The sequence below is a fragment of the Macrotis lagotis genome, chromosome 1 (genome assembly GCF_037893015.1).
Source record: "Macrotis lagotis isolate mMagLag1 chromosome 1, bilby.v1.9.chrom.fasta, whole genome shotgun sequence".
Classification (NCBI taxonomy): Eukaryota; Metazoa; Chordata; class Mammalia; order Peramelemorphia; family Peramelidae; genus Macrotis; species Macrotis lagotis.
Window position 1 is genome coordinate 306,900,663 of NC_133658.1, and position 27,444 is coordinate 306,928,106.

Genomic DNA, 27,444 nt, shown 5'->3' on the forward strand with positions numbered 1-27,444 from the left:
CAAAAATTCCCTGCTTATTTTTCTGATCTCTTTTTCTTCAGGATATGTTTTTCTCCTTCAACTTTGCCACAATGCCTGGAAGCTATCCATTAATTCTGTTTTATTTTAATCTCTCATTTTATTTTATTTCTCAATTAAAGATATTCACTAATTCTAAAATATGTTTTGTGCATATATGGACAATAGTTACGACAACACACAAAGTTGTTTTGGGGTTTTTTCCTATTTCCTTTTTGGAAAAGAAGAGTAATCAAGAGAATCAGAAGAGAAATGTCAGGCTGAGTGCCAGGAGATCTGAGTTCAAGTTCTAGCTTAAATAACTAGAAGACATATGCATTTTAAAAAGATCTCAACACTATTACCAGCAGCTCCCATTCAGTGAGATTCCCTTTTGTGTGTCAGGTCAGCTTCCACATGTTGCCTGTTCTTTGTAGAAATCCCAGTATCAGGAGCTTCAAAAAGGTATCTAATTCTTTTCACTATTCTTCTCTATCCTTTGTATGACAGTCATTCCAGTCTTGTATCCTAGCATTGGTCAATCATTTGAAGTTAAGACTTATCTTTCTATGTTCTTTTATTCTCTCCAAAATGACTTATTTCAGGGTAAAGAGACAGGTCAGGGCACCATTCACACACTTCTCAACTCCCTTAGCTCTCCACTAATACAGCTATCATTTTATCTTAGTCCCTCACCCCTCAGTTTATTGTCATAGTCTCCTACTTGGCTCAAATCTCTCATCCTGGAAGTCTATCCTACATATTTCTACAAAAATAACTGCTTATGCACAATTCAAACCATGTGGCTCTTTAGTCAATCAACTCCAATAGTTTCTAGTAGGAAGTTATTTCATCCTGTCTGATGGGATAAACTCCCTTAGATTAGTTTTTTTTTATTCCAAATTTAAACACCAGAAAAGGTCATTTCTACCTACACAGTAGATCACAAAAAAGATTATATAGAGAACCATGAATCTCTAATTTATAAAACTTATGGGTTTTTTTAGGTTTTTGCAAGGCAAATGGGGTTAGGTGACTTGCCCAAGGCCACATAGCTAGATAATTATTAAGTGTCTAAGGCCAGATTTGAACTCAGAGACTCCTGACTCCAGGACTGGTGCTCTATCCACTGAGCCACCTAGCTGCCCCTAAAGCTTACTTTTAAAAAAAAATATATAAAACCTATGTGTGACTTTCAAAACTATCCTACTTGTCTGTGCTTCCTTCTGAAGTCCTCTGTTCTCTTCTGGGCATTTAATTGCTTTTCCTCCCAATAACCTTCTTTTTAATCACCATCACTAACTAATCCATACAGTGGCCATGTCCAAAAATGTATTTGTCTTTCTGGACCTTGAGTCTCTGCCAGGAAGTGCAGCTAGGTGGTGCAGTGGATAGAGCACCGGCCTTGGAGTCAGGAGGATGGAAGTTCAAATATGACCACAGACACTTGATACTTACTAGCTGAGTCATCTTGGGCAAGTTACTTAACCCTGACTGCCTTGCATCCAGGACCATCCCCAGTTATCCTAATCCAAATCTGGTTAATGGACCCAGATGGCTCTGGAGGAGAAAATGAGGCTGGTGACTTAGAACAGCACCCTCTCACTTAAATCTAATCCATGTGCTTATCATAGCATTACCTCCCTGATGTCACTGTCTTCTTCAAGAACTAATGATAAACACCATCATCATCATCATCATCTCAGTCAAGAGGTAGATAACATACTTCAGATTGGTTGTTGTTGAGGTGCAAACAGGGTTATGTGGCTTGCCCAGGGTCACATAGCTATTAAGTATCTAAGATCAGGTTTGAACTCAGGTTCTCCTGTCTCCAGGGTTGGTGCTCTATCCACTAGTTGCCCTTAGATTAACTTCTAAAGTACAACCTGATGCCAGTCTATCTTTCTAGCCTCTGGTTCACGATATCTAAAAATCTTAAAAACTGAAAAGAGAATCAATTGCTATGGAATTCAACCCCTTCATTTAAATGGGAGGAAAGTAGGGCATAGAAAAATTAAGTGACTTGTCCAGGGTCACACAGTTAGAAAGAGGGAAGAATTTGAATCAAGTTTTTTCAGTCTCTAGGTATAATACCTGTTCTATTTTATCTCATGGGAGGGAAAGGAAACATTTATGAGGGAAGATCAATCAAGCAATTAACAAGAATGTATTAGACTCCTTATGCCCAATTATGCAATAATATTAGCATCATTGAAGGTTAAATTCTATTACTATAGATATGCACAAATAAATTTATATAAAATAATTATATATCAAATGAGTACAAAACAAGGGAGAGGGAACACTAGAAAGCAAGGAAATCAGGAGAGAATGCATGTAAGAAACTGTGCCTGAACTTAGCTTTGAAGGAAGTCAGGGAAAAGTATGAAAAGTTTTCTTAAGTATATAGTAACTTGATTCTGCCATTTTCCTACTTGTGTGACTTTGTATAATTTACTTAACCTTCCTAAGCCTCAGTTTCCTCATCTGTAAAATAAGGATTTTTAATATTTATTCAACTTTTATATCTTGAAATGCCTAAACCTTATGATTCTAGGAATAGAGAATCAATATGGGAGCATGAATCTAGAGCTGGAAAGAACCTTAGAGGATTAAGTGACCTGCCCAAGGTCATTCAGGGAATATCAGAAGTAGAATACCATCATCATGATGATCCCCTCACCTCTGTACACATTCCAACTAGTAATTTTTTTAATGTAGAACCTAAGGGGCAGCTAAGTGGTACAATGGATAGAACACCAACCCTGGAGGACCTAAGTTCAAATCTGGCCTCAGACACTTAATAATTATCTAGCTGTGTGACTTTGGGCAAGTCACTTAACCCCAATACCCTACAAAAACCAAAACAACACAAAACAAAAAAATATAGAGAGCCTAGAATAAACCAATTTCTCATCCTTTTCTCATCTTATCCAATTACTATCCATTACTTTCTATAAATTCAACAAGCAGAGATGAGGAGGGAGTGCATTCTAGGTATGGGGGAGTAGAATCACCTTGTACACAGAGGTGGGAGAAGGCAAGATGAAATCAAAAAAACAATAGTTAGGTTTGACTAGGACATAAAATGCTTGCAAGGAAGTAGAAGAAATGAGACCATAAAAATCAGTTGGAACCAGACTGTAAGAAGCCCCTAAATTCCAGGCTAAGGCCTTTCTATTTTGTCCTATAGGGAACTGGTAACCACAGAAAGAATTGGAGGGGGGATCGACCTGGTCAAATCTTTTTCTTGACTTTCACTGGTGGTTGTAGAGGTTGGACACTTCCAATATTTTCAGATTCGAGGCAGAGAATATCCCTCCTACTACCGGTTAGATTTCCCCAAAGGAGTGATAGTGGGCCAACAAATCTCTGCTAGAGAAGAGGCACCACCTACAGATGGTCAGCCCCATTGTTCTTTTCACACAACTCATATACACCTAAACAGAACCAGGAAATAGAAAGAAAAAAAAAGTCTCTCAGACAAGTAACAACAGAGCAAGTCAGTTCTGACCCGGCAAGGTAATGGGTACCAAGCCCACAGCAGAGTTGGAGGGATGGGGGTAAGTCTTTCTCCTCCTCCCCCCACCCCAGCTCCCATCCCTGGCTTCCTGAGACTGGAGCTTCATAAATTCTAGACCAGTCTGCTTTCGGGGTCCTGATAGTGGGGTATTAGCTGCTGGAAGTTAATGAGGTCCCGGATTGGAGTACAACCAGATTAAAATGAAAAACGAACCACATTACATTCGGTTTCTACAATTACTATCAGTTGGTTGTAATATAAATATGCAAATTCCCTAAACTTGAACTTTAACATCCTCTGTAGACACCATTCATCTCTTTAAAGTATTAATTTAAGTTGTAAAAGGGTCCATACATCACGGCATGTCATTTTGAAAACAAATATTAATCAATTTTACCCTCGGAATTGCCACTGTGGAAGCACAACGTCCATTATTTTGGAACAAGGCAGTGGCAAGAAATTTACATATTCATCCTCAGCTTAAAGACTCATATGGTAATACAAGTAAAACATAAGAAATTCCACAGGCTTAAGACCTTATCATCATCGAGGCCCTGGCCAAAGGCATCTTCTGCATTCGCCACGCGCGGCTATGCAGATGAAGCATACACACCTTCCTCTATCCTATCTATATAACCTTGAACACAGTGACAGCAAGCATGTACTCAGAAGTTTTCTCTACCCATCAAATACCAAAGTGCATGAAAAGGCTGTAATCACATCAGGTTTGGGGGTCTAGTGGCTGCTCCCTCCTTAGTCTCTGCCTCTAAGAGTCCCTTGTTTTGAATACATAGCACTAAGTGAACTTTTCTTTACCATTGTTGCTGAAGATGGAGAAACACAGGGACAAAGCTACTGTCCCAGGGGGGATCAAGTAGAATTTGGGGAGCCCTTGAGACCAAAACAGTATTTCTTTGGGTGGTAACACACTAAAAGAAGTAAGGGGAGGAGGGACAAAGAAAAACAGCCAGAAGCTGGACAGAAGCTAATTCTTTTAAAGATAAAGCTCTTAGGGTCATAAGATTTATAGCATCTGAGAGTTCCTATTTTCATTTTTGTCCTGAAACCCACTGGTAAAGCCTAGGACCCTTCTCAGAATAATGTTTTCAATTTCATAAAATAAAATACATAGGATTTCTTTTTTAACAATCATTTTTTGCAAGATTTTACATTTTTCTTCCTCCCTCCCTTTCCGTCCCCACTCCCTCTGACAGAAAGCAGACTAATATAGTCTATGCAAAATACTTAGGATTTCAAAGAAAATAATTATATAGAAATTGAATTATCAAAATTAGAAGAGAGAAATAAGTACATGAACCCTAGATAAGGATCTCTGATAATTCAATTCCTTCAACTTTATATGCAAGAAAACTGAGACCAGTGGGATGGGGTGAAATGTAGAGGGAAGAAGCTACCAACATCATCATTATAATTTACTATATACATAGTACCTCCTTTGTTTCTCAGATTTGTTTATAGGTAGCTTTTGAAGGTAATATCCAAGCTTATCTGACTTGCAAGAAGGAAAGGAATAGACACCAATCTGCCTGGGACTGCCTATCCTTCAGCTCCAATTCCTTCTACCCATCACCTGGACCACTACATACAAATCCAGGGCAGATGTCCCCCCCCCCACTCCATGTTCAAGGACTCCATGCCCACCCCACAATTTATTTGTGGTTACCTCTTCCAGCTACAGAGAACTACTCAGAGTCTCTCTACAATTTACAATCATATTCAAAAACAATTCAACCCCATACTACATAAAGTTATCCTTTCCTTAAGGTTACAATAATCTCTTCTTTCTCCAAACTTCTACAACCACCATCTCTACCATTTATTTGGCACTTATGTTTTCATGGATGTAAGTCTTGTCTTCTTAGTTAAAGTGTGAATTCATCAAGGGCAGGAGCTATATCCTATACTTCCCTTGTAGTTCTCACAAAAACCTAGCCCACACCAGGCACTCACTAATTGGTCAGGACATACTTGATGGGGAGCTGAGCATCATCAATCCATCTAGGGTCTTATGATGCCTGGTCCTGATCTTAACTGCAATGCTGGTCAAAAGTTCCCTCAGGCATCTGACATCATGAACTTCATACTTCCTGGTATTGGACCCTTTGCTTGACTGGTACCAAACTTCTTGGGCCCTTTGACTTCTTCAGAAGGGATTTGAGAGCCAGTCCAAAAAAACCTTTAAATAAATTTGATATTTCTCTCCTTGAATGTCACATTTTGATAATAATTCAATTCAGTTCAATAAGTGTTTATTTTGTATCTACTAGATGTCAGGCAGAGGGAATACAAAGACAGAAATGAAAAAGTCCTTTACCTCCTTTCTCCCCAGCTGCCAGTGCCCTCACTAAAACTGTACCTTAAATTTCTTCGTATAAAGTTATTCATGTAAATTATATAATAAATGTAAGGGTAAGGTCTGCTTAATTTTTGTTTCCATATCTCTAGTGACTAGTAAAATATCTGACACATAAGTTAGGAACTGAACTGTGAATTAATTGATAAAGAGAACCCCCAAGTAATCAAGTGCCCTCTAATAATGCAGATCAATACCTTGTACAACTTCTGGTTTTAAATAGTTACCTAGAGCTCTTGGTGGGGGGGGAGGTTAGATGACTTGTCCAAGGTCACACTACCAGCATATGTCAGAGACAGAAATTAAATCTAAATCTTCTTGTCTCTAAAGTCAGTTATACACTGGATCATTCAGCGTCTGATGTAGGAAGTTTTAATAAATGCTTGTTCTTCATCATCATCACAAAGAACTTTTAGGCACCTTTCAGTTTCATTGTGCATTATAGTTGTGTATATATGTACTTTATCTCCAACTAGTTTATATAGACAAGTCATGTATCAAGGGGGATTAGAGAGAGATAACAGATGGAAATTCTGACATAGCCATGTTCTATAATTCACATTTCATAAAACTATTCCAGAAAGTTTAGGAAAAGTTGTAGACAGGAATCAAACAACATAAGAAAGCATGAACAGGTTAGATCTAGTGGAGACAATGTTCACATCAAAGAGATTAGAAATAAATCACTGTTTTAAAATCTTATCTCTGCCAGAGCCAAGCACAGAGCATTTCATACAACAGATTCTTGATAAAGGCTGACAATTGGGTTAGATTCCCCAAGAGAAACCAAGGTTCCCCCAGTTAGAAAGGTACAAATACTCTTAGATTTAGATCAGCACCAAGGTCAGGGCCCTTGCAATTCTAGTTGGAAAGTCAAGTGCAGGAGCAAAGTAAATGGAACTCTATAGAGATTAACCCCATGGGGTCAGCTATCACCTGGCTATAACTGATTTAAGCATCAGAAATTTTACTGATGTTTTCTGATTGGTCCATTCATGGTTTAGTGGTCATTGTGAAATTATTTATTGAGAGCAGCACCATAGTGAAGAGTGGGACATGAGAGAAGAAAAGAAAGCCAAATGTATACAGAAAGTGAATTTCCAAAACAGAATTTGCAGGATGTAGAAGACTGAGACTCTTATCCATTTCTTATCAATTATCAGCGACCATAGGGCCCTGAGTAGTATGAAGTTAATTTAGTCAAAACATACTTCAGTTTTACCCAAACCCACCCTGATTTCTCCACATCATTCCTCCAACACACACACACATGCACACACATACATACATACATACATCCTGTTGTCCCCTCTAGGGATTAAATCTAGAACAATAGTTTTCTCTATCATGTCTACTTTTCAAATGATGAAGTAGTTTTCAAAGTTTTCAAAACCAATTTCAACATGGTGGCTGTTTAAATGACAGAGTGACACAGGGTGATTCCTAACCCCACAGGACTCAAAGGGTTTACTGAGTGCAAGATATGAGACCCTGATTGCTTGGTTTACACTAAAGTATGAAAAGGGAGGCTAGACTAGGCTGAGAGGTTTCAACATCAATTAAATTTCATTCCTCATAGCATTATGTCATAGATGAATGGGTTACCTATAATATAGTTAATTCAATGAGCCACAAGTAATTCTATAGATAAGAAAGCTATACTAGAAAGTTTAAATAGGAAACAAAGTTTAGATAAAATAATCTTTATCCTCTTGGAGCTTACAGTGTATTATAAATACACACACGTTTGCACCCACATAGTTATATAAATCATACATTCATTATTCTCATGGTGCAAATCCATTCCCCTTTCACTTCTAGAAAATGCAAGTAATTTCCAACCCCCCCCACTTGCTCTTTGCCCATCCTTTTCTTCCTCTTTCTCTTTCTTCTCCTCTTCTCATTGGAACTTAGACTCTGTTTCCAAGATAAAGGGTTTTTGTAAGGAAACCCTTACCTCACCTTTCTCACAACCAGTTCACTATTTCCCAATCAGCTCCAAACGTAATTGATGTGTGACATCTATACCACTCCACTTTCCAACTCTAGCAGCCTTTTCTGCATTGTCTTCCCCTCTTAGAATTTAAGTTTCTTGAGGACAGGGATTGTATTGCTAGCTTGTCACAGGTCCTATGGCAAGGTCTTGATAAATGCTTTTTGATTCATACATATGCACACATTAAAGATATTCATTGAATTTGAAAATTGCAATGTTTCACTGAGGCACTGGTCAATGGTCAACATATATCTTATGCTATGAAAGAATGCCATTAAAGTGATGACTGAGTTCTGTGATTACTTCCATAGCTATAGATTTGTATCTTGTCTTAGAATTGACTATCTTGTGTTTGGTTTGAACTGAGTATTTCATGTTGATGTTTGATGTGAATAAGAATCTTTGCTCTTCCCCCTACACTTTCTCTTGACAGAGAGAGAGAGAGAGAGAGAGAGAGAGAGAGAGAGAGAGAGAGAGAGAGAGAGAGAGAGCACAGATTTTCAACTCAGAGACTCTAGGTTCAAATTTTGAACCCGCTTCTTATATGATCTTAGAAAAGTCACTTCCTTTTCAGTGTCTTTGTTTCCTCCTCTGTAAATTTAGGAACCAAACTAGCTTGATTCACCTTCCCTTCCTCCTCACTTCCTGCTTTGTACCCTGGAGAAACCATCTTACTGTGGATCTTCTCAATTCTCTTTCCCAACCATTATTTCAGGAAGCCGATTAGTAATACCTTATCACTGGCAAGCTCAGACCCGGTTCTCTTTCCTGTATCCTCCTCCTCCAAGTTATTTTCCAATCTGAGGAAAATCCTCCTTTCAATCAATTGATAAGCAATTTTTTAAGCACCTACTAAGTGTCAGGTACTCTCCTAAACCCTGGAGATAGAAATAGAAGAGCGAGACAGTTTTTGTCCCTCAATGATCTCATAGCACTTTCCACTGGGTTGATACAATATGCACATAGAATTTATGCAAAATAAATGCAAGGTGATTGATTGGAGCATTAACAAAAGAGGGATCAGGAAAGGCTTCTTTTTGGGGGGGGCAATAGGCTCAAGGTCACACACCTAGTAAGTATTAAGTGTCTGAGGCTATATTTGAACTCAGGTCCTCCTGACTCCAACTGTACCACCTAACTGTTCCAGGAAAGACTTCTTAATGGAGAAAGTAGCTGGGCTAAGTCTTGAAAGCTAGTAGTACCAAGATGTAGGGGTAAAGAGGGAAAGCAATACTGAACAAAGGGGTGGAGTGTAGAGAGTGGAACTATACCGACACAAAGGTATTTCTAATGAGGAATAAATAGGTAGTATGGTGAAACAGGGAACATGGGGAGGAGGCAGGAAGTAAATTCTAATCCCTTTGAAAAAGGAGTATTGAACCAGTTTGTGAAGGCATTTAAATGCAAAACAGAGATTTGTATTTTATCCTAGAGGTAATAGGGGACAACTGAAACTTCTAGAATAAAGGGCTAACATGTTTTCCTCTATGCTTTAGGAATATCAGTTTAACAACTGAGTGGTGAGTGCCTGCAAAGGAAAGAAGAACCCTGAGGAGCCTACTGTGATAGTCTTGGGAAAAGGTGATGTTAGTCTGGTCTAGGGTTGTTATGATATAATAGAAAGAAGAGGATAAAAGTCAGGAGTGGTAGGAAAGAAAAATTTTGCAAGATTTTACCCCTGGCTAGGCATGAAAGGAGAGTGATAATGAATAGTGGAGGATGGCTCCTAGGTTGTGAACTTGGGTGACCTAAAGAAAAGCGGAATCCTTGAGAAATAGGGAAAGTTAAAAATAAGGAAGTTAGAAGAAGGGGTGTGTTTTTTTAGGAGAAAGATAATGAGTTCAGTTAGGGACATGCTTGGTTTGAGGTATCTATGGGACATAAGTAGAGTCTAGCAGGCATTTGGACATTAAAAGTATTGAATCAGGTGACAGGGAGAGATATAGAAAACATCAATACCCAATTTCTAGCTCATACTGATTTTGTCCCAGGTCATTTGGCTATGGTAAGAGTCAGGGTAGAATAGGGCAGAGAATACTGGACTTGGAATTGGGAGAAGTCTGGTTTCAAATTTCATCTATCTCCTATACTTATTAGCTGTGTTACTATGAAGGAGTCACTTAATCTCTCTGAGCTTCAGTTTCATGGTTTGTATAATGGAGGAAATAATACTTCTTATACCAAAGAATTGCTGGAAGGAAAAGTGTGAGTTTTTATTATTAATATCTCTTTTTACAGATGAAGAAAACCAAGAGAGAGAAAAAAAAGATTTGTATTCAATAGACACCTTTATTAATAGGGCAAAGTCAAGTTTCCTGGTTCCCTTTAGTCTTACACACAGACACACACACACACACACGCACACACACATACACACATACACCAGTTTGAAAGGTAAGGGACATGTCCCTAGTTAACATAAGATTAAGAACCGAGAGGAAATTAAGTTTAAAATAGAATATATCAGTATCGCTAAATCATTGTGAAACATAATGCAGTGGCATCTGGCAAACATATCTACTCATTTTTCAAATGGAATAAAAAGCTTACAGAACAAAAAGGTATAGGCCAGTACCTTCCTAACCTATGCCCTTCACCTCAGCCCTTCAGTCTCTGTTTAGATTCTCTCCAGTTCACTTCAATCACCTTAAGTGAAAATATTGTTTGTAATTTTATTTTTTGTGGTCCCAAGACAAGAGAGATCGTGAAGTCTGGCCTCCAATTCCTGACCCATTACTCCTCAGCGTAATGCTTTTTTCCAGAGATGAAGGAGGAGCAGCAAGTAGGAGGGAGGGGTTGGCTTTTAAGTATTTTAAGCCATGCTCCCTTCTCTTCCTTAAACTCCTCGACATTTAAGACATTTAACGTATTCCCAATATTAAGGCAAACTAGACCTATTAGACAATTACCTAAGGGAGTGGGGAAACTCGGCTGTGCACCATAAAGCCAATGAAGTTATGACAGCTCTGACCCAGGAGGAATCAAAGCCGAATAAAACCTGTCGGGGCAGCAGACAAATGATGATAAAGTGATGGCTTTCACCAGCACTCAATGAAAATTGACAAGGTGAACCTCCCCAACTAATGAACAGATCCAACCTTTGCTACCAATGAAATGCACGGCAACTTTCATCTCAATAAGGATCAAAATAAATTTGCTCCCACATTTGGAACTATGCAGGCAGGGAGCAGAATGACAGGCTTCACAGGCTCTCGTGCAGGGGGTCCCAGGGGAGCCCAAGACGGGCAAGCTGCTGCTGCTGCTACTACTGCTGCTACTACTGCTGCTGCTGCTGCTGCTTCTGACTGGATCCCAGGTGCACCCATTTGTACTGACATAACAATACCTACTCTCTTCCTCACCCCCCCCCCGCCCCCAATTGAATTTCAGATGGCACCTACGTCACCGAGACCCTAATAGTACCAAATGCAATTGTCTGGATGACTCCTATTAGATTCGTGAATTTCTGGATTCTTATAGAGTAATATCAGTTACAGAACAATGACAGCGTGACAGACACCACAGCATTGAAGGAACCCGAGCAGGAAAAAACCCCACCACCAGCAGCCCGCCCAACACAATGGACCAGCTGCACATTAATAAATATGTAATGTTTGATTAAAAATATGGATAGTATTTTTTTCCCTCCCCAAATGCCGACAAGCCCCGAGGCGGAAGATGCGATCTGGCGCTCGGTGACGGCTTTCTTTCTTGCTTGCTTTGAAAATACCAACTCAAATGTTTTCCTGTCCCAGCTGTTTCCCATTGTTCGTGTTTATCAGCTCGAAGGGTGAACAGTGGAATAAAAAATACGCTTGCATTTCAAATGTGCCAGTCAGTCAATCTATTGTTAAAAGAAGAAAGCTTAATTGTCTCTGCTGGCAAACTTCTTTTTGGTGAATGTCCAGTTTTTAAGAAAAGCTATTCAGCTGTGCAATTTGTTTAATACATGCAGAGAAAAGCATATAAAATCACACGTTTTCTGGGGGAAAAAAGAAGAGGGAGAAATTTTTAAGAGGGAGTTACATATATAGATGTTCTTGAACTCATAAACTGTCCACAGCAACCTCAATCTTCCCTCCTAATCCTCTCTTTTGGAAGGAAGAAGGGACCCTGAGGAAGTCCCCACCCAAAGTCCCCAGTTCTGCCAATGCAAAGAAGGTATTTACTAAGGATTTTAGATGCGCTCAAACTAACTCTCCAATGACAGGGACCACAAAGACTTTTCAGGAGCAACTTTCTCCTCCTGGAGAATTAAAACATTCTAAATCTTTGGTTGTTGTCCTTGTTTTCTCTCTAGATTATATTAAACCACCTTGTGCTTTCTAGGACTGTTTTCCAGGCAGCAAAACTTCCAGAATTCAGTATGTAGAAATTAATTCTGACAAGAAAGATTTAAACAACTGAAAGATTTTTAGAGTAAGTTCAATTACTGATAGGTTTGACAGTCTTGCTACTTATCTGTCTGTGGCAACTCATGTGGTGTGATTTCAGAGACCCTGAGATGAGCTATATTTGCCCCTTTCTTTTTTTACCTGCCATTCTGACTTGAAACTGACAAAGTCCTTCTTTTCAGAACAGGGGGGTGGGGGGAATCAGGCTTAGAATTTAACCCTATCTCTAGGTGAGGGATCATATTTATATTCAACACTAAGATGTAAATAACTTGTATATGAGCTAGATGTCCACATGCTTATTGTCCAGGGACCAACATGGTTAACACTTTCAGTCAACAGTCAACAAGTCAGTCAATACAAATTTATTAAACAATTACTATGTGCCAGATTAAAAGGCAAAACCAGTTGCTGCCCTTGAGGAGTTGACAATCTAATGAAAAGTTCATCACTCTTGTAGCTTCCTGAAGATAGAATTTTGACCACAGCAACATTCAGATACTTTCTACTAGCCACAGAAGGGTTGAAATCTGAGACCAGAGAAAACTGTATACCAAGAAAATTACAGAAACTATGAATACTGAAATGTGATTTTTTTCACCAAACTTAATTGCTAGTCATAGAATATTAAGAGAGTATAAGAGATGGTTTTAGAGATTATAAAACTGAGACTCAGGCAGAAGAAGTGATAAACCCCCAAATCATACACTGTATTAGAAGCAGAGTTAGGGTTGAAACCTATTTCAGCATTCATATTGAGAAAAGAACTAGAGAGGCCTTAAAGAGAGAAAAGGGGTGACCATGAAGCTAAACAAAGGATACAAAATGAGGTATACTGAAATTTACTCCAGAATAGAAGGCAGTTAGGTAGTACAGTGAATAGAGCACTGTCCTTGGAATCAGGATTGGAGTTTAAATTCAGCCTCAGACACTTGAAAGGTACTAATTGTGTGATCTTGGGCCAATTACTTAACCCTGATTGCCTCATATTCAGGACCATCTCTAGTTATCCTGATTAATATCTGACCACTGGATCCAAATAGCTCTGGAGAAGAAAGTGAGGTTGGTGATTTAGCACAGCTCCCTTTTACTCAAATCCATTTCTTGTGCTTGTCATGGTATCACCTCCCTGATGTCATGGTCTTCTTTGAGAATGAAGGACAAATATCATTCATCCAGAAATATCCCTGGGACTGGTCATATGCATCTCTTCTGTGCACACTCATACATATGTACATACATATGCACAATACATACAACCACATTTACTACAAAGGTCATTTTTGGAACCTGAAGGAAATAAAGCAGGCAAGCTCCTGGTATACCCAACATGCCAAGAAGTATTGCTCTTCATCTCCTACTATGACATGGTTACCAATGGAACAGGCAGACTTTTCATCATTTATCCTTTAATCTACATACTTAGCCAGTCTACCTACTTTCCAGGACTATATCTCAGCTGACCAATTTTATGCTATATGTACTGCTCAATTTTTCATTGGTGACATGTTGCATTCTGGTCACATTCACCACATATTTCTCCATTTAGGTGAACTAGGATTTTAATTTTTGGGGAACTTTGGAGTTCCATGATTCAAAGATATACAACTTCAACAGCAAAATTCTGAGGTTAAAAAAGATGGACTTTTATTCCATACATAGGGTCACAGGAATCATCATAAAGTTTTACAAAGGTACACTTCTTCCTATAGGATTCTGGACCCAGTTTGTTGTCCACAGCATAAGTTTAACTATAGGCATTTTTCATTTACTTGACCTTTTCCTGTGAGGATTTTTAAGACTTTTGTGCAATCACAGATATCACTTAGGAGATTCTGGAGTGTTCCAAGGAAATCAACTGCTTCAAACAGCAGCATTTGAGGGATCTCACCAACCTACGAGGAATATTGTTTCCATTTGGACCCCCTAGTGAACATCCTCCATGACAGTGGCAAATCATCCATCTCCTTATTTTTTGCTTCACTTTACATTAATAAGAGAATTATAAAGATAAAAATGAAATAATAGATATAAATAGGTTTTAAGAAATTTAAATGTTCCTCAAATGTTCATATGTGATTTCAGTAGAAAAAGCTATGATCATAGAGTCAGAAGACCTTAAGATATATCACATATGTTCCTAGATCTGTCACATCTCTCAGCCTCAGTTTCCTAATTTGTAAATGGGAGGATAATAATACTTGTAATATCGATTTAACAGAGTTGTTGCAAGGAAAATGCTTTGTAGGTCTTTTTTTAAGGTTTTTGCAAGGCAAATGGGGTTAAGTGGCTTGCCCAAGGCCACTAGGTAATTATTAAGTGTCTGGGACCAGATTTGAACCCAGGTACTCCTGACTCCAAGGCCAGTGCTTTATCCACTATGCCACCTAGCCACCCCTTTGTAGATCTTAAAGAATCATAGAAATATGATCTTATCCACTAACTCTTTTTCTAATGGCTTCAAACTTACCTAATGCCTAAATTTTCACATCTTTAAAAACCCTTCACTCTACCTTATATACATCAAGCTATCATCCTATCTTTCTTCCCTTTAACAGTTAAAACTCCTAGAAAAAGCTGCCTACACAGTTTTAACTTTCTAATTATGTGATCACTTCATAACCCCTAGAAATCTAGCTTCCATCTCCACACTAGACTAAAACTGCTCTAAGTTCACCATTGATCTCTTTACTGCTGAATCCAATAGTTTCTTCTCAATTCTTATCTTTCTATAACTTCTCTGCTGCATTCAATACTACTGACCACCTTTCCTACTGGATATTCTCTCTTTCCTGAGGTTTCATGAAATTTCTGTTAGATTTCAACTACATATCTGACTGAATTTTCTGTCTTCTTTGCATGTCCTCCTTCCTATGGATAGGTACATTATAGGACTCTATCCTAAGCTACTGCTGCTGCTGCTCCTCCTCTTCCTCCTCTTCTTCCTTCTTCTTCTACTTCTTTCCTCTTCTCTTCCTTCTCCTTTTCCTCCTATCTCTCTGCCACCTTCTCTGTGTGTTCTCTTAGTGATCTCATCAACCCCTAAAGATTCAATTATCATCAGATGACTGTCAAATCAATGTATCCAGTTACCATCTCACACCTCAAATCCAATCCCATATCTCCCACTGTTTGCTGGATATTTCCATTCAGATGCATCTAAAATTGAACATATCCAAAAAGGAACTCTTCATCTTTCCTCTGATTAACATGTCCCTCTCAATTTCCTTATTTATGTCAAGGGTACTATCATTTTGGCTGTCACCCAGATTTTCAGTTTTGGAGTCATTTATCTCATAGTCAATTAGTTACCAAGTCTTTTCAATTCCTCCTCCTCAACATCTCTCATATTCATCTGCTTCTCACTACAAATTCACAACTAGCCGAATTCAGATACTAATAACACTTTTCACCTAGACTAATTATTCTCCATGCATCTAAACATTTCTTTCTCCAGTATCCCCACATTGCTGCTAAATTGAAATTCTTAAATTGGAATGTCATTTGCTCCAGAAGATTCAATGAATCCCCCATATCTTTAGGCTAAAACACAAACTCCTCTGTTTGACATTTAAAATCTGACTCCAGTCTATCTTTCTAGATTTATTCCCCTTCAAGCCCTCTTTGTTCTTACCAAACTGGCCTACTTACTATACCCCATATACAATATTCCATTCCACATGTACCTTCTTATAGGCTATCCCTAGGTCCAAGAATTCTTTAACATTTTACCTCCACCTCTTGGCACTCTAACCCCTTTGTCAGATTCAGGTGAAGTCCTGTCTTGATTCTTTCAGTTGTTAGTACCCATTATCCCAATTACTTTGTATTATCTATTTTGCATATATCTTGTGTTTCATTTTCTGAAGGCATATTCTATCCTGCCACCACCACCTCTCAGAAAACTGTAAGGTTCTTGAGGACAGAGATTTTCTCATTTCTGTATTTGAATCTCCTGCATTTAGCACAATGGCTGCCATCTAATAAGCACTAGCTGAAAGGATAGCTAGATAAATGATAAATAGAAAGACAATATGTGTATAAATAGATGGATAAAAATTAAAACCAGCATTGATTTGTTGACCAATCATTTTTATTTTTATTGGTATTATTTTGATTATCTTCCAGAGGGCTTCTCTACAAGCAATGGGTGGAAGTTGCAAAGATGCTTGATATCAGAGCAATACTAACTATAAGAGCCATTCAAAGGAAAATTGGCTACCTTGAGGAAGAAGGTCTTTAAGTAGAGCTTGGATGACCACTTGTTTGGTTATCTTAGAATGGGGATTCCTTTCAGGAATGGATTGGACCGAATGGTCATTGAGTGTCCTTTCAATTCACAATTGTGTGAATCTATCTTTAAGTTTGGAAGAGAGAAATGAGTCTCCATGGCCAGCACAGAAAGTTGTCAGTCTGAACAGCAGCCACAGAAAAGAGTTCTGTTCCCTTTAAGTCAATGCCCTGGCTTTCAATTCCTCAAGAGATCATTTTTCCAGTGCAAAGTTTTCTTCCATCTTTGTCCCAATGGGAGAAAAAAGAGCCATTGACTGAGGTTGGTTGAATCAGGAAGATTATTGAACCTCTAATCGCTTGACAACTCTGCTTACAAGATAGAAAGTCAATAGGATATGATGTCCCCCAAGTCAAATTAATATAGCACGGGGGGGAAGAGAAGTCATCAGGCTGTATTCCCTGCTTGTGAGCATTTAGAAAATATGAAGTGTGGCACGAAGAGATTTTCCTCCACCATTTTTGTTTCTGAAACCACTGAAATGCTGCAAAAAAACATTAGCAAGACACCAAAGAGAAACCTCTGATATCTCTTCTCTTAACTCTTCTCTAAGTCAACTGTCCAGGATTCAGGATTCTCCCTATCAGGTCATCTTTCAATACAAATCATAGAAGGTTAGAGCTAGAAGTGATCTTAAAGACCATTCATTCAACTCCAACTCCCATTTTTCAGATAAGGACACTGAGGTGTAGAGAGGTGAAGTGACTTGTACAAACTCTTGCAGTCAGTAAAGGAATGATCTGGAACTAGAATCCAAGACTCTGGACTACAAGGCCAGTGCTCTTCCTACTATACCTCCTGTTTGTTTGTTTGTTTGTTCATTTGTTTTCTTTCTGGGGAAAGTTCCAAATAAATAAAATATTATAATAAATTCAAGTATAAAATGTTTTTATTAATAAATCCCAAGTAATTTTTATCATTTATTCCTCAAAACAACAATGTGAGATACACAATGCTCATCCACATTTTATAGAAGGGGAATCTGAGATCAGAAAATGATCATAACTTGCCTAAAGTCATACTGGAATAAGTGTCACAGCTAAGACTCAAATTTAGTTCTTCTGACCTAACTCCAATGTTCTTTCTACCAAATGACAACGTGTCCTGAGTCTCTTTCAGGAATATGAGATAAATATTAAAAATTCAGTTTCCAAAATGAAAATTTGCTGCAGGATAGGGAATCACCTACTTGACTCTGTGACAAAAGAGAGAGAGAGAAATAGGCAAAGTGTCTAGATCTGAACAAAAATTCCACCACAATATCTTTGACAGAGAATTATCCAACCTCCCTGCCATTACAAAAATGGAAATCTACTATGTCTGAGGCAGCCCAAGCCATTGGAGAGAGAAACTTAATTATTGGAAGGTTTTCTTTACATTGAACTCAGTCCCACTCTTGTTCAAGGCCTCATTTCCTCTCACCTGAATCAATCCAGAAACTTCCCAGTTTGTCTCTTTACCTAAAGTCTTCCCTGTTTCCAATTCATTTTCTCCACAACATAAAGACACCTTTTAAAAACACAGATCTGCTAAGAAATTTCACTGGCTCTCTAGGATCAAATTACAAATTTCTCTTTGGCATGACTTGCTTTTCCAGGTTTATTACACATAGCTCCTCTTCATGAGCTTTTCAAACCTGCCAAACTGACCTTCCTGATGTTCCTCGTCCAGCATCTCCCTTCTCTTGTCTTCTTGCTTTTGAACAAGCCACCCCATGCCTCATACTCCTCACCTCCATATCCCAATATCCCTAACTTCCTTTAGAGTTAAATTAAAATGCCATCTCTTCCCTGAGTTCTTTCTAGACCCATGACTTCCCACCCTAGTTGTTGGCATCTCCCTACCTCCAAGAGACCCTTTCATTTTTATTTGTATATGTTTTCTTATATGTATACATGCCTCCAAAACAGAATGTAAATTCTCTAAGACAACAATTATCTAATTTTTTTTGTTTTGGCACTCCCAGTGAATTCTGAGGCTACACAGCAGACACTTAATAAGTGCTTATTGCTTTCCTGCTTGCTTGATTGATTGATAACTCTTTCTCTCTACTACTTACATTCATTGCTCCTGATTCTACTGGGTCAGGTAGAACAAATCTCATTCTTCTTCCATTTGACAACCATTACAATAATTGGAGTCATCACACTGTGCTTCCCTCAAGACACCCTCATGTTCTCTTCTGCAAATTAAACATCTCCAGTTCCTTCAATTGCTCTTCATATAATGTTTTCCAGTTTTCTCATGATGCTGTTTGTCCTCTCCTAAACACATTTTACCCCAGGATCAAAGGTCCTGGACTTTGAGTTAGAAGAGAATTCTGAAACCCTCCAATCCAATCCAATCCAATCCCCAAGAAAGACATTTAGATTAAAAATCCATTAAGGGTTTAATATTTGCCAGACACTTTTCCATCAACTGGGAATACACATATAAATAAAAAGAAATGCAGTCCCAGTCATCAGGAAGTATATATTCTAATAGGTGGAGATGAAAGAGAACTGGAAAGTGAGGGGTGGAAGGGGAGAGAACTGCATAACTGAGTTAAGGTGGAAAGGTAGTACAAGAAGCTATAGACTTATCCTAATTGGAAGACAGCATGGCAGATAAGGGGGCTTCCACCAATTGGAGGAAGAAGTCAAGTGGCAGAAGCAACACCAGTATGAGAAAAACCAATCAGGAGGACATGGAGAGCTGGTCCAGGGAGTCATGAGGGCCAGAGAAGTTAAATTCTTTCCCAAAGCAGCACAAAGTAAGAAGAGCTAGAATTTAGACAGGTCTTTCAATTCCAAAACCAGTATTCTTTCCACCACACCACGCTGCCCCTCACTGCACCACTGAAATATGTTGCCCAGAACCAATTATCTCATATGTTAGAGGTGGTCTGAGTGGGACAGAGAATGGCAAAACTCTCACCTTCATTTTGTGTGTGTGTGTGTGTGTGTGTGTGTGTGTGTGTGTGTGTGTGTGTGTATGTGTGTGTGTGTGTGTACTACACCTCTCAGAATAAGTCTTGGCTTTCCTTAGGCTCTTTAATCATTGTGGACTCATATGGAGCTTAGAGACTGCTGAAGCCCCCCCAGATATATTCTTCCTTAGTTCCTCCTCCCAAATCCATTTGCTTGGCTCATGTAAGAAGAAACAAACTTTCCCATAAATGCAGTCTAATTGAATCTGATGCCCAAGTCTGGGGATGCCCATGAGGCTTCTGCCAAATTGTATAAAATTCCCTTGCCCCAGAACCCAGGCAGCACATGCTATCATCAACACAACCAAAGGATAATGTGCAGGTTGAGAAGTTGGCTCCTGCTTCCTCAGTGTTTTTCTAGGAACAGACACCTCTCTCCCTCCTCAAGGAGTTGAACTGGCTCTGGCCCATATGATGTTTATCCCCACCTTCCCAATTTCCTGTATTTCCTTTTCTACAAATACAGAGGCACAAGGAATAATACTGAGAAGTAAATCCCCTGATGCCAAAGTTGATGTTGGCTCAGACATGTATCTCATAGGTATTATGCAAATTGCATTACATTTAGACATAATGAAAACAAGGTGTCTGGCTCCTAGAAATACAGCTCAACCCAAGGCAGCAGCAGACTTGAATCCCCTCCACTCTACCTAAGACCAGAGAAACACACAAACCCAGATCTCCCCTGCTCACAGTGGACCCCCCCTGGCTATAGCAAGACTGCTGAAATCCAACAGAGGGTCCCAGTGCACTTCACCCTTACCACAAATCCCCCTCCCAATTATAGAATCTTTGTTGTCCTCACATCCATCCAGGGCTGGGTCAACAATGAAACTGCAGCATACAGTGGTCTCCTTTCTGGATTTTGTCCTCTTCTTGCAAGGCCATTTGTCATGGCCTGGAACTTGATTAAATAAATCCCAGCTGTGGTATACATAATCAAGGAGGGTTTATATTTACAGGTGTGTGTGTGTTTACATTTTAAAAGAAAACTGGAAAAGTTTCAAATTCCTACAGAATAAATCTCTAATAGTGACCTTTCTGGCACAGTAACAGGGTAGTTAGATTTTCTTTTCTTTTTCAAAGCCAATTTTGGAGGACCAAAGGGTATAGGGGTTTGGTGAACTGGAATGTGTGCAGTTGCTCACAAAGTCCCCAGGATTCTGGTTCTTATACCTGTACCCCAGAGTGCCCCCAGTGTATACTACCCATTTGATCTACCCTCCAACTTATACTCAGAGGTTGGTACCTCAAGGGGATGACAAGTATGGCTCATGAGCTATATATCTTATACATAAAAACTAGACAACACTTTACCATAATATCTGTAATGTCAGTGCCATAAAGAGAAAGAACATGTGACACATATAAACACTGGCTGGGGCACATGAGCCATATAGTTTTAGGAATTCAGATTTACAAAATATTTTCAACCTGAAGCAATCATTCCCAAAGGGGATCCAAGTTGTTATGACAAAGCTTCTTGTGTATCCATACTCTTAAAATTATAGATCATGGACCCCTACCTATGTGTTTACCTTGATGATCAGAAGATTAATTAATTCTAGGAAAAGCATGTATAAATAACAAAACACTTCATCCATAAATTTTGTCACAACCTTTCACAAATACACAAAACATCAGTAGGGAAATGCAAGAACTAAAATATCTTTGCAAAGAATATGCATGGAGATAGGGAGATGAGGGCATAAGAGAGAGAGAGTAGGTTACCCCTAAGACACATAAGACCAGATCAGGTGAAGCAAGCAGCTTCAATGGATGAGAGTGGGCATAGTCCAGCTAATAGTTTCTTCCTCCCCTTGCTCCCACTCCCTTTAACCTGACTAATCATTTTCCTTTGACTGGGATGGGATGAATGGGAGGAATAAAGGATGGGGAAAAAAAGAACTCAACTTAGGAAAGTATGTTATAGAGGTTGCCTATAAATTATTGTAATGTCTATTTGCACTTTCTGCTATCTAGAAATAAATTGCATCATTAACATCTAATTGTCTAATGCTCTAAACATTAGAGTTTGGGATTGAGAAGTCAGTCTATGGTCAGCTTCTTCCTACGTAAGTATATCCTTCACTTTAGATTTCAAATTAATCTTAGTAAAGTTCACTTCCCTATTCAATCAGCATTCATGGTTCTCATTTCTCTCCAGGATCAAATCTGAATTCTCTACTGACTTTTAAAGCCCTCAATATCCTGTCATCTTTCTACCTTTCCAGTTGGCTTACAACTTATATATCATCCCTATACCAACACAATCTGTGATCCAGTGACATTGGCTTATTTGTTGTTTCTTGTCCCAAACACTCCATTTACTAATCTTGGGCATTTTCACTTGCTTTTCCCCCATGCCTGGAACTCTATTCCTCCTAGTTTCCCTGACATCCTTCAGGTCTTAGCTTAAGTAACACCTTCTACAAGAAGCCTTTCCTGGTCACCGTTAGTGCTAGTGCCTCACTTTTTTATATTTTCTCAAATTTATTCTGTCTGTAGCTTATTTGTACTTAGTTTGCATTCTATCTCCCCAATTTTATATAATGTGAACTCCTTGGAAAGTGTAATTGTTTTGCCTTTCTGTGTATCTCCCTACTGTTTGCCTGTTACATAGTAGATAATTAATAAATGTTTGTGGACTAACTAAGGGAGAAAGGGGAGTTTAACCTAATTTGAGAGAGGCAAAAAGAGTGAACTTTGCATTTTGGGGCTAATTTCTCATTATACTCCAGAATATGACCACTAGACTGTCATTGAACCCAAACAAAATGAGAGAATATGAGTGGAAATGAATCTTGGCAGGTGATGAAAGCAAGTGTAACTTTTATCTCTGTTATACTGCATCTAGCCTAGCTTCTCTACCCCTACTAACCCCACACATGCAGACATTTACTTTAGGTTGGGCGTCAGCAAGAAGGAGGGCTGGAAATTCTCCCTATTCTTCAGATCTCAACCCTAGAGTACTTTCTATTCCACCTATGAGAAGCAGGCTCTGCCTCCTATCAACTAATCAACAAAGGAAACATGGAGCAGAAGGAGTCTTCTATTTACAGCGAAGGACCTAGGCTCAACATCCATTTCTGTTGCTTGTTGTCATCTTAAACAAATCACTTAACTTGCCTTAACCTCAGTTTCCTCATCTATAAAATGAGAGAATTAAATTAGATGTGTCTTCCAGTTCCAGATCTCTGATGTGACTGTGACCAGGGTATCCTTAAGCCATATTCACAGGTGAACCTGAGTTTAGGATATGTACCTATCCATGGCCAATGGACCAGCGTATGTGAAGAACAGGGGACAGAATCTTCCCCCAAAAGCAAAGAAGATTTCATTCCAGGTCTCCAAAAAAATAAATAAATGTTAGCGTAAAATAGTTAACAGCTCTCATGATGGACACTTAATAATGCTTTTTCACTTCCCACTCCCCCCCCCTTCATTGTTAACACAATTAAAGTTTGTAAAGTCCTGAATGAAGTTTCTCAACTTCCCTCTGTATTTTTCTTTATTTGGACCAAATCCATCTGTCCATTTCCTCCTGACCATAATCTACAGTCACAGAAGTGTCATCAAATACCTGTAACCTACTCTTTACATTATACAGTTTCAAAGATCCTCAAAGTGGCCCCACAGCCCAGAGTTCTGTATCTAAGACAATACCCACAGTTATTCATAGACAGGTGGTTAATATGCCAATTTTCTTTGCACTGGGTATAACATAGACCCTATCAAGGGTGGTGTGGTTGGTTTCTTTTTCTCCCAGAAGAAAAAACAACCCTCTCCTCACATCTCAAAAGTACCCCTTTCTGGATCTGTCCCCAAGGGGAAAATGAAAAAATAATGATTTCCTTAAACATCTGCTACATCTTTGTCTTTCCTGATTGCATTTAAGATCCTACACATAATTTCCACAGAGATATGGTCCCTTCTTTCAAGAAGCTCACAAAGAAAGGAAGTATAGAGACAAAAAAAATACAAAGTTAATGAAATGTAAACAAACACAGTTGAATCTTGGAGTCTGACTCTGATAGCAAAAAATTCTTATAGATTCATCTGAGTATGTTCACAAACAGAGTCTAGCATGGGGGAGAAAAGGAATATACCAAGGAAAATGGATGCTAGCAGACAGAGAACAGAGGAGGAAAGAAAGACTTGGCCTGCTATTTCCCCAAAGCTTTGGCTATCTCCTATGCCGGAGTTGAGGTAAAAAACCAGTCCTGATGAAAATCTTCTCCTTTGCCAGTCTGAAGTTCTCACATTAATTACCTTCTGGGGCACTCAAGTCTCACATTCAAGTCCCTTTTAAAACCAACTTGAAAAACTCAAAGAGAGAAACATCTCCCTCTTTTATTCACCCCAGATTGGCTCACTCATGGCAGGTGATCAAATATTTGATTGGTGGGTTCTCATTCAAATTTTGATAGCTTATGACATTGTAATATTCCAATAAAAATGAGGGATCAAGTTCCCAGAGATAAGATGTTTTACAGCATAACTTGGGTATTGTTTGGGAATTCACAGACCAAAAACTTTTAGTTTAACCTTTGTAGAAAGACATGATGGGGTGCTGTTGAATTGTAGACTCATAAAGGATCACTGAACAGATGGAGTTAAATATTCTTTTCTTTCCCAGGATGATGCAAGAATAGAGAAAGGAATTAGTGAAGAGGTACATTGACTCATCTTGGTAATTATTAATATTACTAATAGTAGTACTAAAATTATTAATTTCAACTACATGGCTTATTGGAAGGACAACTGACTTTGGAGTCAGGAAGAACTTGGTTCAAGTTTCATCTCTGACTTATCCTGGCTGGGTAACCCTAGGTCAGTCAATTAAACTTTCAGCACTCTAGGTAGCTCTTTAAAAAAAAGAAGAAAAGAAAGAAAACTTTATCTGTAAAATATAACTTCACCTAAATAGTATAGGGCAACTAGGTGGCACAGTGAATAGAGCACTGGCCTTGGAATCATGAGGACCAGAGGTCGAATCTGATCTCAGACAACTGACACTAAACTAGCCGTATGACTCTGGGAAAGTCATTTAACAATGATTTTCTTAAAAATTCAGAGCCATCTCTGATCATTCTGATTCATATCTAGCCACTGGACTCAAATGACCCTGGAGGAGAAAGTGAGGTTGGTGACTTAGCACAGCACCCCCTCACTCAAATCCAATTTATTTGCTTGTCATGTCATCACCTCCCTGATGTCATGGTCTTCTTTGAGAATGAAGGACAAACATTATCAAAATAATGTAATTTTTTATTTGGACTACACTAAACATAGATAAGCATGTAATAAGATTTAAGGAAGCATAGAAAAACAGCATCTTCTTAACTGATCTCAACCATCAATCAAGACCCCATAAAAGATATTTACTAGCACCTGAAAGTTTATAGAGCACATTTCCTACTGAACAACCCTAAGTAGAAGTAGTACAAGTGATTCCCATCACTGCTTTTACATATGGAGAAAAATTAGGCCAGAGAGATCAAGTGATTCATAAGTTTACACAGTCAATAAGTGATTGAGATAGAATTTGAACCCCTTCTCTTGATTCCAAGTCTATTAAGCATTCCACTACCTCTTCAGGCAAGGGAAAGTAGGAAATCTCCTTCCCTTTATTCTTAAGAAATATATGTTCTTTGAGGCTAGGGACTGTTGTATTTTTATCTTTGTATCACCTGCATCCAACAGTATTTGAAATATAGTAGGTGCTTAATAAATTCTTGTTGTAGTTGATAAATTATTGCTAAGAAAAATGTTGTTGATTGGTGGGATAAGAGGACCAACCTAACTGATCCCTAGAAAGATGCCTCACCTCAGAAAGTGAATTACAAGCCCTAAACTGTAAGAAAACCCATCCCTTCTCAGACTAGAGAAGCATCATTCTCCTAAGAGCCAAAAGGCTCAACACCTTTTCTTCCTCATCATCTCCTTTTAAAAATCCCTGCTCTGGAGTCTACTCTCCACTCGATTAGTTAGCCCCCACTATGATATTGTTCTCTGTTCTCAAACATATTCTTATTTATTTTAGCTCTCCCCTCCGCTTTTTCCTTCTCACCCCCACCCGGGGTAATGAAATGTCAGAACCCAACTTTTTCTGGTTTTGTGGTGCGCTGATCAAAGTGACCTTTGCTTTGAAAGAGACACAAATCAATATCAGGCTCTGCCGAGTTTGACAGCTAAAGGTGCAACATATAATAAACAGCAATCAGCTACCAGAGGAACAGGCAAGTACCTGCCAACCTCAGCTCATACCGGCAATTTTCAGACAATGCAGTATGCTATGTTCAAAGGAAAATTCATTTGTCCATCTAATAACAAAGGAGGGGGGATATTAAAGGACTCGGTTTTGTTAAAGAAATGCTCCGTCTCACAGCAATAATTCAGAGGCCAGGCAGGCCTTCCAGGAGCTGGCAGAGAGAAGTTATTACATCTGGAAAACAGCTTGGGGAAGCAGTTGCTCTCACAGGGAAGATGCAGGGGGAAAAGATTTAAATAGAAAAGATCTAGACTCATGGACTCAAACTTTAAAGTTTCAAGACTTGTGTGTGTGTGTGTGTGTGTGTGTGTGTGTGTGTGTGTGTGTGTGTAAAGAGAAACAGTGTCAAAGAAAAAAATGCATTATGATGACTTTTTTTTCCCTTACAGATGGACATTTAATTATGTTTTGCTCAGGTTAATGTTAAAACATGTTTATTTTCCTCCTCCCATAGACATGCTCTCAATTTAAAAGCAATGGAAAGAACTCTGATTGATATGCATTGGAAAGCAGGGAAACACATATGGACTTTTACATGCTGGAGAAAATGCCCAGGAAAGATAACTGGAAACTGTGCTAGAAAGTTTTCTACTGCTCCATCCACTATCAGAAGGAGGATGCAAAGCTAGATGAACACCACTCTTTTTTTCCTTTACTCTGTGGTTGGTTTGGAGAACAGAAACTGAGGTTTTGGATCATGTCCTTGCTGCCTCAAACCCTCCATCTCAGTGTCTTTGTTAAAGAAAGATAGATGTTTTTCTTCCTGGAGATAAACAGTATGCCACAGCAGGTGACCCTTGGCCTAAAGTAGGACCATAGATGTGATGAATAAAAAATCCCAGTTCTGCTTTGCCACTAATCAGATGATTTTTCCAAGGTGCTCGAGGTAAGAAGATGGCACCAAGGAATGCATACATACTCCCCAAATAGTGCCAGTGAACACAGGATATGGGTTTTCAGAGCCACCTTCCTCTGTGCCTGCAATAAGTTTTTTTTTAAGGCTCTGCTACATTGTAAGCAGTGGGAGTCATGGCCAATTAGAAACCAAGAAACTTAAGTTGGCTGTAGATAGCAAAGAGCATTTTCCTTAGCAAAGTGATACAGTGCTAAAGAACACAGTCACCATCTTTTGCCAGGTAAAATCAGAGTCAGCTTTCCTATGAAACTATAATTTGTAAATAATGTTCCCTTAAAAGTAGAGTGAGATAATAATGATGATGATGATATTAGTCATATATATTTATATACATGCACATATATACCTTGTACGTGCATACATAAAAGTATGCACATATGCATGCATAGATATATAAAAAATGGAGAGCAAGCCTTAGATTCAAAAAGATTTGGGTTCAAGTTCCACTTTACATCTAGCCTATTACACCTTCTCTTTGGTCTCCCCGCTTCAAGTCTTTCCCCCATTCTTGTCCATCCTCTATTCATATGTCAAAACTGACCTTCCTTAAGCAAAGGTTTGCATATGCCACCTTCTCCTTGCCCTATTCAGTAAATTCCAATGATGGAATATAAATATAAATTCCTGTTTGATATTCAAAATATTTCATAATCTAGGGACACTGCCAGGCCTCCCTTTCCAGTCTTCTTACATCTTTCTCTCTTTCACATA

At 38.7% G+C, this 27,444-nt stretch overlaps 1 protein-coding gene and 1 long non-coding RNA gene across 6 annotated transcripts in view; one reads left to right on the forward strand and one right to left on the reverse strand.

The window, feature by feature from the left end:
• The window catches only part of CYLD (CYLD lysine 63 deubiquitinase), a 153,112-nt gene that overhangs the window by 26,541 nt on the left and 99,127 nt on the right, over positions 1 to 27,444 (reverse strand). The window lies entirely within an intron of this gene.
• LOC141517045 (uncharacterized) lies at positions 3,469 to 25,778 on the forward strand. Its single transcript, XR_012476797.1, has 4 exons — positions 3,469 to 3,560; positions 21,527 to 21,618; positions 24,183 to 24,236; positions 25,590 to 25,778. It is a non-coding gene; the product is annotated as an uncharacterized LOC141517045 (long non-coding RNA).